Here is a 12,540-nt window from a genome sequence, read left to right on the forward strand (position 1 = left end):
GCGCGCAGGCGCGGCGGCGGCGGGGGGCGCCCGGCCCGGCCCGGGCCCCCTCAGGCTGGTGGGAGGGTTCCCCTTGGGCTGCGGGTGCGGACCGCGGAGCCTCCCGGGCGGTGCTGTGCTGGGTGCCATGGGGGCTGCGGGGCGGATCGCGCCGCTCAGGGGTACAGCCCCGTCCGAGCGGCGGCTCATCCCCGGCCTTGAGGAAGAGGAGTCGGTGGTGCGCCCCTCCGCTGGAACAGGCCTGGCCTTGGAGGGGGATGAACCTGGGTGCGGTGCCCTTCTCGCTCCTCGGACAGCCGGGTGCGCGTCTCCCGCCTCCCCGGCGAGCGGTGGCTGAGGGCCGGAGAGCGGCACCTGAGAGCCACGGGCACGTCCCGCAGACAGAGCGGCCAGGCCCGCGTGTCCCCGGCACCGGGGGAAGTGGCCTGGGCCACTGGTGCGCGTGGGGAGACAGGTGTGCACTAGGCTCGGGAGCCAGGGCTGTCTCTTTTTTATTTTGGGGAAAATAAAAGTAAAAAATTGGTCTTCTTTATGAGCAGCCCCACCCCCGTGGAGCGGCATCCGCGGGTTGATCCCAGGCCGGCTGAGGCGGCCTGACACGGGCTGCACGGCTGGCCGCGGCTCGGAGCAGCCCGGGAGCACACCGGGCACGGCAGGGGGTGCGGCGTTGGAGCAGCTGCAGCACCGATGCTCCGGTGCACTGCCACCCGCGGGGTCTTGTCCCCTTCCCTTGGAGCCAGGCCAGCAGAACAGCCACTGTGCCACTCCAAAGGGCTGCCCTCCCGCCGTACAATCGCAAACATCACTAATGTTGAGCTTTAAGTACTTGAGTTGTTGTGTTTTAATGTTTGCTTAATGGCAAAAAGAAACATAGGACAGGGATTATTTTTTTTCAAACGCTTAATTCAAAGAGTAGTGAAGAATACAACATTTAGCAACTTTTGGCTTGGGGAACCTAAGAAGAATTTACTGCACTTTAACCCCTGTAAGTTACTTCTGAATCTCAGAAGACTGGATAGTGGAAGATGTGCTTAGCAAGCTGAGCACAATTCGGGTATTTAAGAGTGAAAGCATCTGTAAAAATAAAATGCTTCTTCACAAGAGATTTGACATTGACCAAGTTAATCTAAAACTAAAAAATTGCTAACTGACCAAAACTATTTTTCTAAAAAGTAACAGGAATCTGAGGGCAGCACATCTTAAGTAGAAGTCAAACCAGAAAATGACAGGTGCATTTTGGGTCAAGAATATTACGGATGGATACATAAAATCTTCATTAGTGCTTCTAATAAAATTACAGGTTATTAAAACTAAATGCATTTCAATTTATTATTTCATGTTTGCTAGTCTCTAATAATATTCCTCATTTGGAAAATGCTGGTTTAGTTTTCTCAGTTTACCAGTCCTCTTTTACTACATTGTGATGTTTGATCTGGGAACACTTCAACATTTTTTCAATGGCTTTCCACTGGAGGTTTTTCTAAATTAAATAATCACAATTGCCAGTGCCTGTCTGTGCTTCCTAACTGCTGACTTTGTCTCTTCTCGTGAGACAACTAGATTTGCCTCTGGGTTGCATCGGAGAAGACAGGCTACTTTAAAGATTTGAAAGACGCAACAAAACCTGCTTGCAGGGCAGTCTGCTCCAAAGAGGCCAGCCATCCATAATGCACTCTGAAATGGAGGCATAAAATTCAGCCAGCTCCCTGTGTCATAGCGTCAGCGAGTTCTGAGTTCATAAGCAGGTCTGGTCTGGGTAGATCAGAGAGCTGCTAACGACTGTCACATCGTACTTTCAGGTTTCTGTACCCCAGAGTAAACTCCTATACATGTTACTTTATAAGTCAGGGATCCTAGCCTCTACTGGTCCATAAGACCTAGGTGAATCTTACTAGTAATAGAATATGCTGTGTTTAAGGGTCCACATTAAACTATGAAGTCGTGTAAACTTGTCAGGGAGCTGATGAGGGGTTGTGTACACTACTTGCATATAGATCCTGCAAGCACATAGGCAGCTGCAGATTCTGCCCCCTTGTTAACACAGCAGAACTGTTTAATAACATTCATTCTTAAATAAACATTAAGAATTTGTAACCTGTGACTTCTGTCATTTTCTTGCAGCGTTGTTTTGGCTTTTGAGCCAAATGTTTAATGTTAGCTGAAGTAACTTGTGCGATACAGACATCAAAACCCAACACAAATATGGCAGGGTTCTGTTTTTTATTCTAAAATTATGTCTTTGTACTTCAGTAATCCTGAAAGGACTCATAAACAGATGAAACAGAAATGATTACATCCAAAATACATTATGTGGTTATAGCAAAATAGCTTGCATATTTAACTATGAGAAAACACATACTTTAAATACAAAGTTTGGATTTTTATGGGATTCTGCCAGCTCTGATACCTCTTCTTAGAAAAGACCTTTTAGAAAAAAAAGTGATTTATATATGTGTATGGGTATATATATACATGTAGTTTTGAAAGGAAGTAGGCAGAGTTTCTTAACTATGATGAAACAGCTGCCATTTTTGTTGCAGCAATTCAAATCCCTGCATTTACTGAGAAAAATCCCTGATGTGTTTAGGACTGATCCTGTAACTACTCTCAGTCCTTTCCCACTTGTTTTAGAAAGATCCAAAAGAATGCTGCCGAGGCTTACTAACGATTGTGCAGTTCTTTGTGTATATTGACAATAGAAATACTTCACCCATGTAGAAATACTGGTACTATACATTGGCGATGTACATCCACTGAAAATGTTCTGCCTTCTGGCAAGGCAGCTCCACAAGTTACACAGTCTTACGAAAGAAATAAGCAATCCTGGTAAAAGTGAATGTAACTGCATGTATATACAGTGTCTTAGAAGCATCTTTAAGGGATTGTGCACCAGGCTGACGTGGTCGTCTTAGAAGAAATCTGTATTAGGTTTAGCTACAGAGAACACTGAAATACATTCTTACTAGTATTTTCTAATTGACAAATGCAGGTTAGGAAGACATCTCCAAGGTCAAGAAATACATTTGTAAGAATATGTCGTAAGTTGAGAGACACAGAACTAACTTTTCTTCTAATGCTGGGGAAAATTGCACTTTTAGAAGACTCTAGTGTCTGAATTTGTGAAAATATTTACTTTATAGCCAGCCAGGCTCTGTGGGATTCAAGGTTAGTATTTTCGAGCCTTGCCAGGTGCAGGGACAAGGAGGAGCAAGGCATGGACATTTGACCCAGGCTGGGCAACAGGATTATTTCATACCATGAACGTCACATTCAATATAAATTAGAAAAGTTTGCTGCATAGCTCTCTCTCCCTTGATGGCAGTGGGACCAGATAACTCCTTGCCCCAGTGCCAGACCCCTGAGGCCTTCCCTTCCTCCCGAAGCCATTGCACTCACAGTGTCCGACATTTGCTGTCCCTGCTGGGAGTGCACAGCTTCCTGCTGATAGAATGGGCTGAGGATAATTCCTGTATATCTTATATCAGGATAAGGATTAATGCTGGTTCTTTAGTATTATTGTTAAGTATTTAGTCTTAGTCTATTAAATCTATTTATATTTCAACCCTTGTGTTTCTTTGTGTTCCGTGATTCCCCTTTCCAGGTGGGGAGGGTCTAAATAACAATAGATTGTTATGGGTTTTCTCAAACCATAACAGAACATTTGCTCTTGTTTAAGATATTCAAAGTCATAGCTTCTTAAGGGTTCAGGCAGAATGCTTATGAGAGGATGCTGCTAAGGCTGGGATTCTTTTCATGAAAAAAGGAAGAAGAAAGGAAGGGGCTAGAATAAAGACTTAAGTACTTCTCTGTATTGACGTTGCTTCAAGCAGAAAAACAAGGTCCTTCCTCAGTTTGTTAGCAGTTATTCATCATATCATATCTTACTGAATTTAGTTGTGGGTAATTTATGTATAAAATTTATGTAAAAATAAGTATGTTTTTATCCAGAATCATTCAGCACACACACCCCATTTTTCCACTCTGCATTTCACTCCCAGTAACACTATCATCCAGCAAAAGACTTTTATACAACAAAGCCCCCTGCATCAAATTAGATCCACGAGGACCTATGTGGAATTCATGAGAACTTGAGATCAACAAAGACATTAGCTATTACTGCATTCTTTCGTCTAAGATCTAATATCAGCCTTAATTCAGCATTAAAAGACCTTACTCTAAGAGACTCTTTTTTCCCTAGAATAATGGAATATTTAAAGATTCATAAAACCATTGAGCTAAGGACATGAATGTAATTGAGAAGAATTACATTGAAAAGTAATGTGAAAAGGAAAAGCAAGAAAGTGCATGCAGCAGAGTGAGAAGGGGACCAGATTGCAGAGGAATATGTACTGGAGAGTAGGCAGAGAGAGAAAAAATAAGACGTGTAAATTTGGAATGTGAAATAAGGAACAGCAAAGCAGCTGCTATCAAAAAATAAATTGTACTGTGACCAAAATCAGTTAAATATAATTAAGCATGGATAAAAATATTTAGTCTCTTCTAGCACTATTCTTCTGTGTAAGCAATTGCTGGAGCACTAAGAATGGTACATAGTTAATGAAAATAGGTAATCAGTAAGATGCACTCTGTAAAGTTCATGGACCTTATATGATGATGATGAAAATTAGTAAATAAGAACTGGCTTTTCAGTGTTCAAAACTAGACATGGTGTAATTTCCAAAAAGACTTGATATGGCACAGAGTCTAGTAAGCAGGCTTTAAATGCACTGATCTTGCAAAAGACGGGCCAAATAAAAAGCAAATAGTATGAAGTTTCTGAGTTCTGCTCAATGGAGAAGTCAGATTCTTGTGGTCAGTGCTGAACAGTGCAGTGTTCCTGCAGATTACACGTTCATCTTAGTGCCACAGAAAAGGGAAGTCTAAGTTCAAGCAAGCATTACAAATGGAAGCAAGTGGAGGTCACGGCTTTGATTCATATTAGTACTGCAAATTATTGAGACACAAAGTAAGAGATCAGATCTTCATGAGCAGATCTGAGGTCCAGTGCTGAGAAAGTTTGGATTTCACATATGATGTATCCTTGAGATGACTGTGAAAGAGAGGGACCAATTCCTACTATCATACAAGTAGACTGGTGTTGCTTCCTGCGCACTGGATAAGGCAATCGGGTCTCTATACTGAGTGGTTTACATTTACTGAACCATCCAAAAACCCATCAAAAATTATTAGATTTCACCTTGTAGTCATGCAACGCCTAAGACATGACCCAAAGGTAACAGCAGAAACCTGCAGCAGGGATTTCTCAGGGAAAGCTGGACCACCCCGATCATCTGATGATGATGGGATTCCACCCTTCAACACAGAGTGACACAGAGTGACACCTGCAAAACAATAAGTTCTGCAGTTTTGTGTACAGCCTACACCCAAAAAAAAAAAAAAAAAGAAAGAGGGGGGGATTTACAAGATCCAGTCTTTAGCAAACAATATCTACAAGGAAGTGGAAGAGGGACATTTTACAAGAGCACATAGTGAGAGGACAAGGGGAGTAACAGTTTTAAACTGAAAGAGAGTAGATTTAGATTAGATACGAGAAAGAAATTCTTTGCTGTGAGGGTGGTGAGACACTGGAACAGGTTGCCCAGAGCAGCTGTGGATGCCCCATCCCTGGAAGTGTTCAAGGCCAGGCGGGAGGGTCCTTTGAGTAACCTGGTCTGGTGGGAGGTGTCCCTGCCCATGGCAGGGGGTTGGAACTGGATGATCTTTAATGTCCCTTCCAACTCTAACCATTCTATGCTACATTATGTGGATAAGCAGGACTTAGGGCAGCCCCTTGTTCACAGAAGCCATCTCAGACATTAGTGTTTTTCTCCTGATCATTTTACTTTAAAAGAGTATAGATTATTCTTACGTTCAGTCATACTTTTTCAACTTGTCAAAACATTATTGTCTTGGAAAATTGAGGAAAAGTAGTTTTCTTCACAGATAATAACTCTTAAGGTATAGTATCTCTCAGTGCAAGTACATCAAAGTCAGTGTATTTCTGCTTTATCGTAATTATTCTCCACTCTAACTGTAATATTATAGGATATTCCTAACCAATTCAATTAACATTTTTTTGAGAAGAAAAGAGGTACAGCTAATTAATTAACGTTACATTCTAAAAATTGATATACTGCCACCTAGTGCTTACTGAATGCACAACTGTACAGAGAAATTCCATTAATTTCAATAGCTCTTGGTTATCTATGGTTGGCCTACAGCAAAAGACTAAATCACCAATATGCATGTAGTCACATACAGAGAGAGCTTACCTAAGAACAGTAATTGGGAGTAATTTACACTGTGAAAAGTGACACAGTACACTGAAAGAATCAATCTGAACATATATTGTTTCCTATGCATATGAATAAGACGGAAGGATCAGTATTTGCAGAGTCTACAGCACTTGAAGGGGCACTCAGCAAAAATGAAAAATAGTGTAGATTGGGAAAGAACGAGTGGGATATAGTTCATACATTGTACAAATTCTTCTGTTGTACAAAAAAGCAATGAAATCAAAGACATTAAAATATTAAAAGATTACACTCAGGGAGTCATAACCATCACAGAGGTATAGTTACTGCATATAATTTTGCACAGAGATTGCTCATAGAAAGTGAAAAGCATATCATGCTGCTATCCAAGAAATTTATTAAATCCTTGTTTGGAATTTAAAAAAAAACCAAAAACTACAAGGTATTGTAAACTCATTGTAAAGATTGAGAAAAGAGGTCAGGATCAGTACACTTAACTATGCAGAATGTCTAGTAAAATTTGACTCTTATAAAAAAAAAAAAAAAGAAGGGAAATTTAAGTCAAAGATAAAAGTATGACAAGGTTTAGTCCAATAATTCTGGTACAAGTAGATGCTCATACAATGAATAGTTTATTATGGTGTTACTGGAGTACAATATGTCTATGCAAAAGAAGAACATTGTGATCCAGACTAATACACCAGGGAAAACGCAGGTATCTTCAGAATCTAAAATATTTGAAAGACTACCTTGTCAGAATGCTAATACTTAACCATACAGGCTAAAAAGATAGTTTATGGAAGCTAGTTCTTGACATACTCATTTTATGATTTGCAGAAAAAATACTTAGAAAATAGAAAAAGATGGGGAGGAACACCCATTCCTTGAAATATCATCCTCTGTATTTACTTTAATTTTATTAGTAGTTTTCTTGAGACAAATTATCTCAAAGGTTCCTCTTTTTCAATGACAATTACCCTAGATGGTAATATAATCTGAACCTAAAAATTTTCAGAAACAGCTCTGCATTTCCCTTTATATAATTCAAGCAAATGTTTGTCATATTCTGATGGCTTTATAATATAATATAAACAGAAATGTGATTTTGAAAAATCAGAAGAAAGTGATAAAACCCATAGTTTAAAATCACTCTGCAGAGGGAAAACTTTTCACTCAGCAAATTAGGCATTTGCTTAAGCCCTAAACCATTTAAAAATCTAAAACTCATCTTTAGTGCAAAGTAAGCAAGACACATTAAGCTACTCAAAGTTTGATTTATACTTCTGGTATATATTTCTCGAAAATAAATGTGAAACAAAAGTTGTATCCCTTATTTAACCTCAATTTATTTGCTTTTGAATACAGCTGGAAATTGAGCAGAATTCAAGCTAGAGCACCCATTCGGTTGTTCACAATTCTTTCATTCACTGTTCTGTTACGTCCTCTGTCTCATCTGTATTAAGAAATCAAAATTCTCTCTCTATAGCTGTATTAACCTTTATCTACCTATTTTCATCAGCCCTATCTCTGGACTTCATTATGGACACAAAGGACATTTTGCTAAATAATTTGTACTAATAGATTAGCTGAATTAACCAATGGCCACGTTAAGCCTCCAGCACTCAAATTTGTATATTAATTGGTGAAAGACTGAAAGAGCTTTTATTAATATCAGTATTATGCTTTTCTCTTTTCAATAGCTTGCATTTAAAGGCCACAGAATTTTTAATGGGCATTTTATTTATGAAACCAAAGCTTCATAGCAAGTGGCAGCTTCTGATTACATGATTACTGTGTCTAAACGGCCCCATGCTGTTCACCACAAAAATTTTACATTTGCATGATGTGAAAATCTGAAACTATACATGGAGAGAAAGGTTCCTTTATTTTAAAGGTATTCAGCAGTGAACTGGTTTTGAATCTCCATGGGATCTTAAAAACTTACAGAAGCTTGAAATAAAACAAGTACCTGTGAAGTGTCAGTAATTTGAGGCTAGAATATAGATTGTGCTTACTGCAGTATGACTGTCAGGACTATTACAACCAATTCATGCAAATAAAATTGTCTTTACTGTTATTTTTACCTTTTCACTTCCCATTTGTATTTTTAGTCATGCTGGGATCTGTCACAACTCCATATGCTCAGAGGAGAGACTGTATTCTTTATATAGAGCTGAATACAGTTGAAGTACTAATTGGACCTGCAATATGAATAAGAAACAGTAATGATTATTACACCTTATAGTTGAATTTTAAAAAGGTTGTGAGCCCAATCATGTTTCCATTCACGCCAAATTTCAAATAAAACCAAGAGTAAGAAAAGTAGGTATTAGGCCTCTTTGTGAGAATACAATTGTGAAAGTTAGTCCCCAGATATTGTAATTATTACTGATATGGAAAAGGTTATGTGCAAGTACAGTATTTATTTAATTTAATTTATTTAATCCTGGATATCTAATCTACACTAGCTTTCCTTAAGGGCATCCGGCAAATAAGGACATCATAGCATGGCATTATTCAACTATACTACATCTTTTTACCTTACCCTTATCAGATAGCTTCATCATTTCCAATGGAGTTGCAGAGGAAATAATTTAAGAACAGGCCATATCTTAATCTGTTTTAGACTCCCCAGCACTAGGTCAGCTCCCAGGAGAAGACCTTCAAGTCACGTGTGCTAAAATGACAATATCTGCAAGATTTACCAGAAGATGGAACAGGAATTGAGCCAAAGAGAATCTTATTTCATTAAGACATTGTTTGCATCATTAAAACCTTACTTACATCATTAAAACATCTTGCTATAAAAATTACCTGTGAATCTAGTGATTAAAATAATATATCAAAACCAAAACACAGATTGGGTGATCTACCAAGAACAAGAGTAGACTACTACTATTAAGATTATATACATATTTTAGGTAAGCCAGTTGAAACTGGCAGTCACATATTTCTAAAAATTCTAACTGGTGTTGTGTACAGTAAATATTTATGTTCTTCAATTATTTAAACTTATAATTTTTCCCCAACTGTGCTCTTCAGTAACCTGTTGAGAACACGTCATTTTCCATTCAGTAGAAACGACACTTACCAGACATGTATTAAATCATACATATTCAAATGAGTCCGTAAATGTAAACTTCCTGAGACTTTAGAATTCTAAAATTATACCCAAAATAATTTATTTGTTAGATTTTATTGCAAACACTTGTCTAATGGCATGTATCAGGCACACTGGATATATATATGCAAGCCATTGAACATATGTGTTTTGCAAATATACATTAGACCAAATTTCCAAATCTCTGAACATAGATTGTTAGAAAATTATCTCTGAACAAGCACAGAGAAATGACAACAGCAGCAACTGTGTTCATGTTTTAAATAGTATGTTGCTGATATAATGTAGATGAAGTATGTGTTTCTCACCTGACTGCACTGAGTATCTGAAGAAACAGGCTAAAACCAAGATTATAGCTAGCATATAGTATTTCATGGAGACTCGCAGCAGAAGGAGGAGTACTTCTGCAATTGAAATTATTATGTTAATAAAAATGTAGTTGCTTGAGCTTGGGTGTCCAAGTGATGAATCAAAACCCTGATTTTAGGCTTCTTAGTTCCTAACTCTTTGAACAATTGTTCTAAATCACTTCATTTTTTAAAATTATATCTCTTTCGCCCCTACTGTTTCCCCTCAAATATCATCCTTACCAAATTTAGAATCCAAAGCACCCCAATTAAAGGACAAATACATGTGTGCATTCATAAGCATGCATGTAAGCAAGCAAACAAAATGAGGGAAAATGAGAGAAATAAATATGCAGATCAGCATTTTATCCAGGCATAAATCAAAGCAATAGCAGTTAAGCAATACAAAATGATATGTGACCCTTTTTTATAAAAGACTTAAGTGTTATTTTTATTTCTTCAAAAATTTAATGCTATTTTAATTTTTAAAAAACTGCTATAAAGTATTTTTAAATCAATATAGATTTATTTATACTACAAAAAATATTCTGGCCATTGTCATTAACTGGCATTACTGTTAACTCCTTGGCCGTGTGACTAGTTACAACACACTGCACAGTAGCATTTCTGGTTATTCTAGAACAGATGTGCTAACCAGAACAGACATTGTTCCTCCTTGCAAAACAAACAAAAAGTAAAAACTTTGTGCTTTTCAAGCAGAGCAAAATCTCAGACAAAGGCTCTACGCAGGTAAGTTGTATAGTTGTACAAAGAAATGGGAAGCTCTGGCAGTCACACCGTATCCTCATTAAAATTGCACAATCAAATTTCAGACTAATCTATTGAACCACCCCTATTTTTGATGTTTGTTAGATCTGTGTATATGTAGACCACACCTGCCAAGCTCACTACTTGGCAAGGCAGAACACCTTACAAAAGTAACGCTGGTTACTTGAACAGCAACCAGTGAATTGAGGCCTCACTTCAGTGTCACAGAAAAACTTTGTTATCTGGCTGCTGATCAGTAGGATATGTGTTCTTGTGAGGAAGGAAAAAAAGAGGAAGCAGAGTACAGAAAAGAGAACATTTATGCTGAGAAAGTGGAACTGAGCAGGCTGTTATCACTGGAACTGGAACTACTGAAAACAACAAGTTTAAGGCTTGTTTTTCATTTAAGGTAGTTGCCCAGGTCATTAAATATGTGCATCTATGTAAAACAAGAACAAAGTAATCATAGAATCATAGAATGGTTAGAGTTGGAAGAGACCTTAAAGATCAGCCAGTTCCAACCCCTCTGCCAGGGGCAGGGACACCTCCCACCAGACCAGGTTGCTCAAAGCCCCATCCAGCCTGGCCTTGAACACTTCCAGGGATGAGGCATCCACAGCTTTCCTGGGCAACCTGTTCCAGTGTCTCACCACCCTCACAGTAAGCAATTTCTTTCTGGTATCTAATCTAAATCTCCCCTCTTCCAATTTAAAACCGTTACCCCTTGTCCTGTCACTACACTTCCTGACAATGAGTCCCTCTCTGGCTCTCCTGTAGGCTCCCTTCAGATATTGGCAGGCTGCTATGAGGTCTCCCTAAGGAGACCTTATGAGATGCTATAAGGTATAATGCAAGCTACAAATGTAAATGCTATTGGTGGGAGGTTTCCGTGGGATATTTTCTACAAAAAGATGCCCAAGAAATTAACAGACATTAAAAACTTGGGACAGCCTGAAGAAGCCCATACCTCAAAAGCAGCTTTTCCCTTTTGGCACTTCTGCAGTCTTTCAAGCGAGGCAGAGCCACGCCAGCTGTTCAGGGTGACAACCCTGGCTTCTCTTAAATAGCACATGAAGAACAATTCCATCCTGGAGATTATACTATCTTCTTGTCTTTCAAGACCGTGGTACACCTTTGATCCTCTTCAGCATCCTCACCAACATCAGCTCAAGGCTCTGGGATGGTCTCATAAAGCAAACAGGAGGTTAAGAAACATTCACAGATGAACGGAGCACAAAACAGGTAATACATAAGCTGCTTTGTAAACTCATACTACGCACACATACCAATCACTGCTATTTCAGAAAGGCTACAGCTGGAAAAGGTGAGATAAGCTAATGAAGACTAACAAAGAATAACTGAAGTGGTCAAGGACTATTTGGCATACAAAAAGGTCTCAAGGAGTAGTAAGAAAGAGATCCATAAAGCAAGTAGCAGAGATACCATGAGTGGCCATAGTCTCTCTCAAGAACAAAGCGTCATAAAATGAAATTAGCAGCGGGCAGGTTTTAAAGAAAATGTGTTTCTTCACATTTCTTCATACAGCATACAACCAGGCCAGAAATATCTTTGATGACTGACTATGTGCCTTGTGCATGCTAAAACTTTCCATGGTCTGGAGGGGCAACCAGACACGTTTGTGGAGAAGATCCTCTGGAAATAATTAAGTGTGGAGACTGTCCCTTCCTGGGGAAGTCCCTGCAGACGAATGTCCAGCCCTGGGAAGAGGTGACTGCACAGCAACCCGAAAGCGACACTGCGCTACCTCTGTCCCCGCACGGTTTTTCTAGCCACCTGCCACTCCACACCCCGACTCACCTGAGCCACCTGCCTCCCAGGGCCACCAGCCCCGGGCCTGCGTTAACTAGCCCCCCTTTGAAACCCAGTCCCGGGCTGCCGAGCCAACGGGACGGAGCCTCGCCAAGGGAGGGAGCGGTAACCCGGGGCCGCCTCAGGGGGTACAGTTTCGGGCCCCGGCTGCCAGCTTGCAGGTCCCGCTCCGTGAGGTGGCAGGTCCTCACCCCCTAGGCAACACACACGGCCTGGACCC

The 12,540-nt window shown here is 39.8% G+C and overlaps 1 long non-coding RNA gene across 2 annotated transcripts; it reads right to left on the reverse strand.

Moving 5' to 3' along the window:
* Nucleotides 1-6,295: 6,295 nt before the first annotated feature.
* LOC106889521 lies at nucleotides 6,296-12,526 on the reverse strand. Of its 2 annotated transcripts, XR_001412352.1 has the most exons (4): nucleotides 11,458-12,526; nucleotides 8,800-8,946; nucleotides 8,339-8,455; nucleotides 6,296-7,707 (listed from the first exon to the last, which is right to left on the reverse strand). It is a non-coding gene; the product is annotated as an uncharacterized LOC106889521 (long non-coding RNA). The 2 variants fall into 2 exon arrangements; XR_001412351.1 differs by having other exon boundaries at nucleotides 6,296-8,455.
* Between the last annotated feature and the right edge of the window lie 14 nt (nucleotides 12,527-12,540).

The sequence above is a fragment of the Calidris pugnax genome, unplaced genomic scaffold, assembly GCF_001431845.1.
Source record: "Calidris pugnax isolate Ruff unplaced genomic scaffold, ASM143184v1 scaffold15, whole genome shotgun sequence".
NCBI lineage: Eukaryota > Metazoa > Chordata > Aves > Charadriiformes > Scolopacidae > Calidris > Calidris pugnax.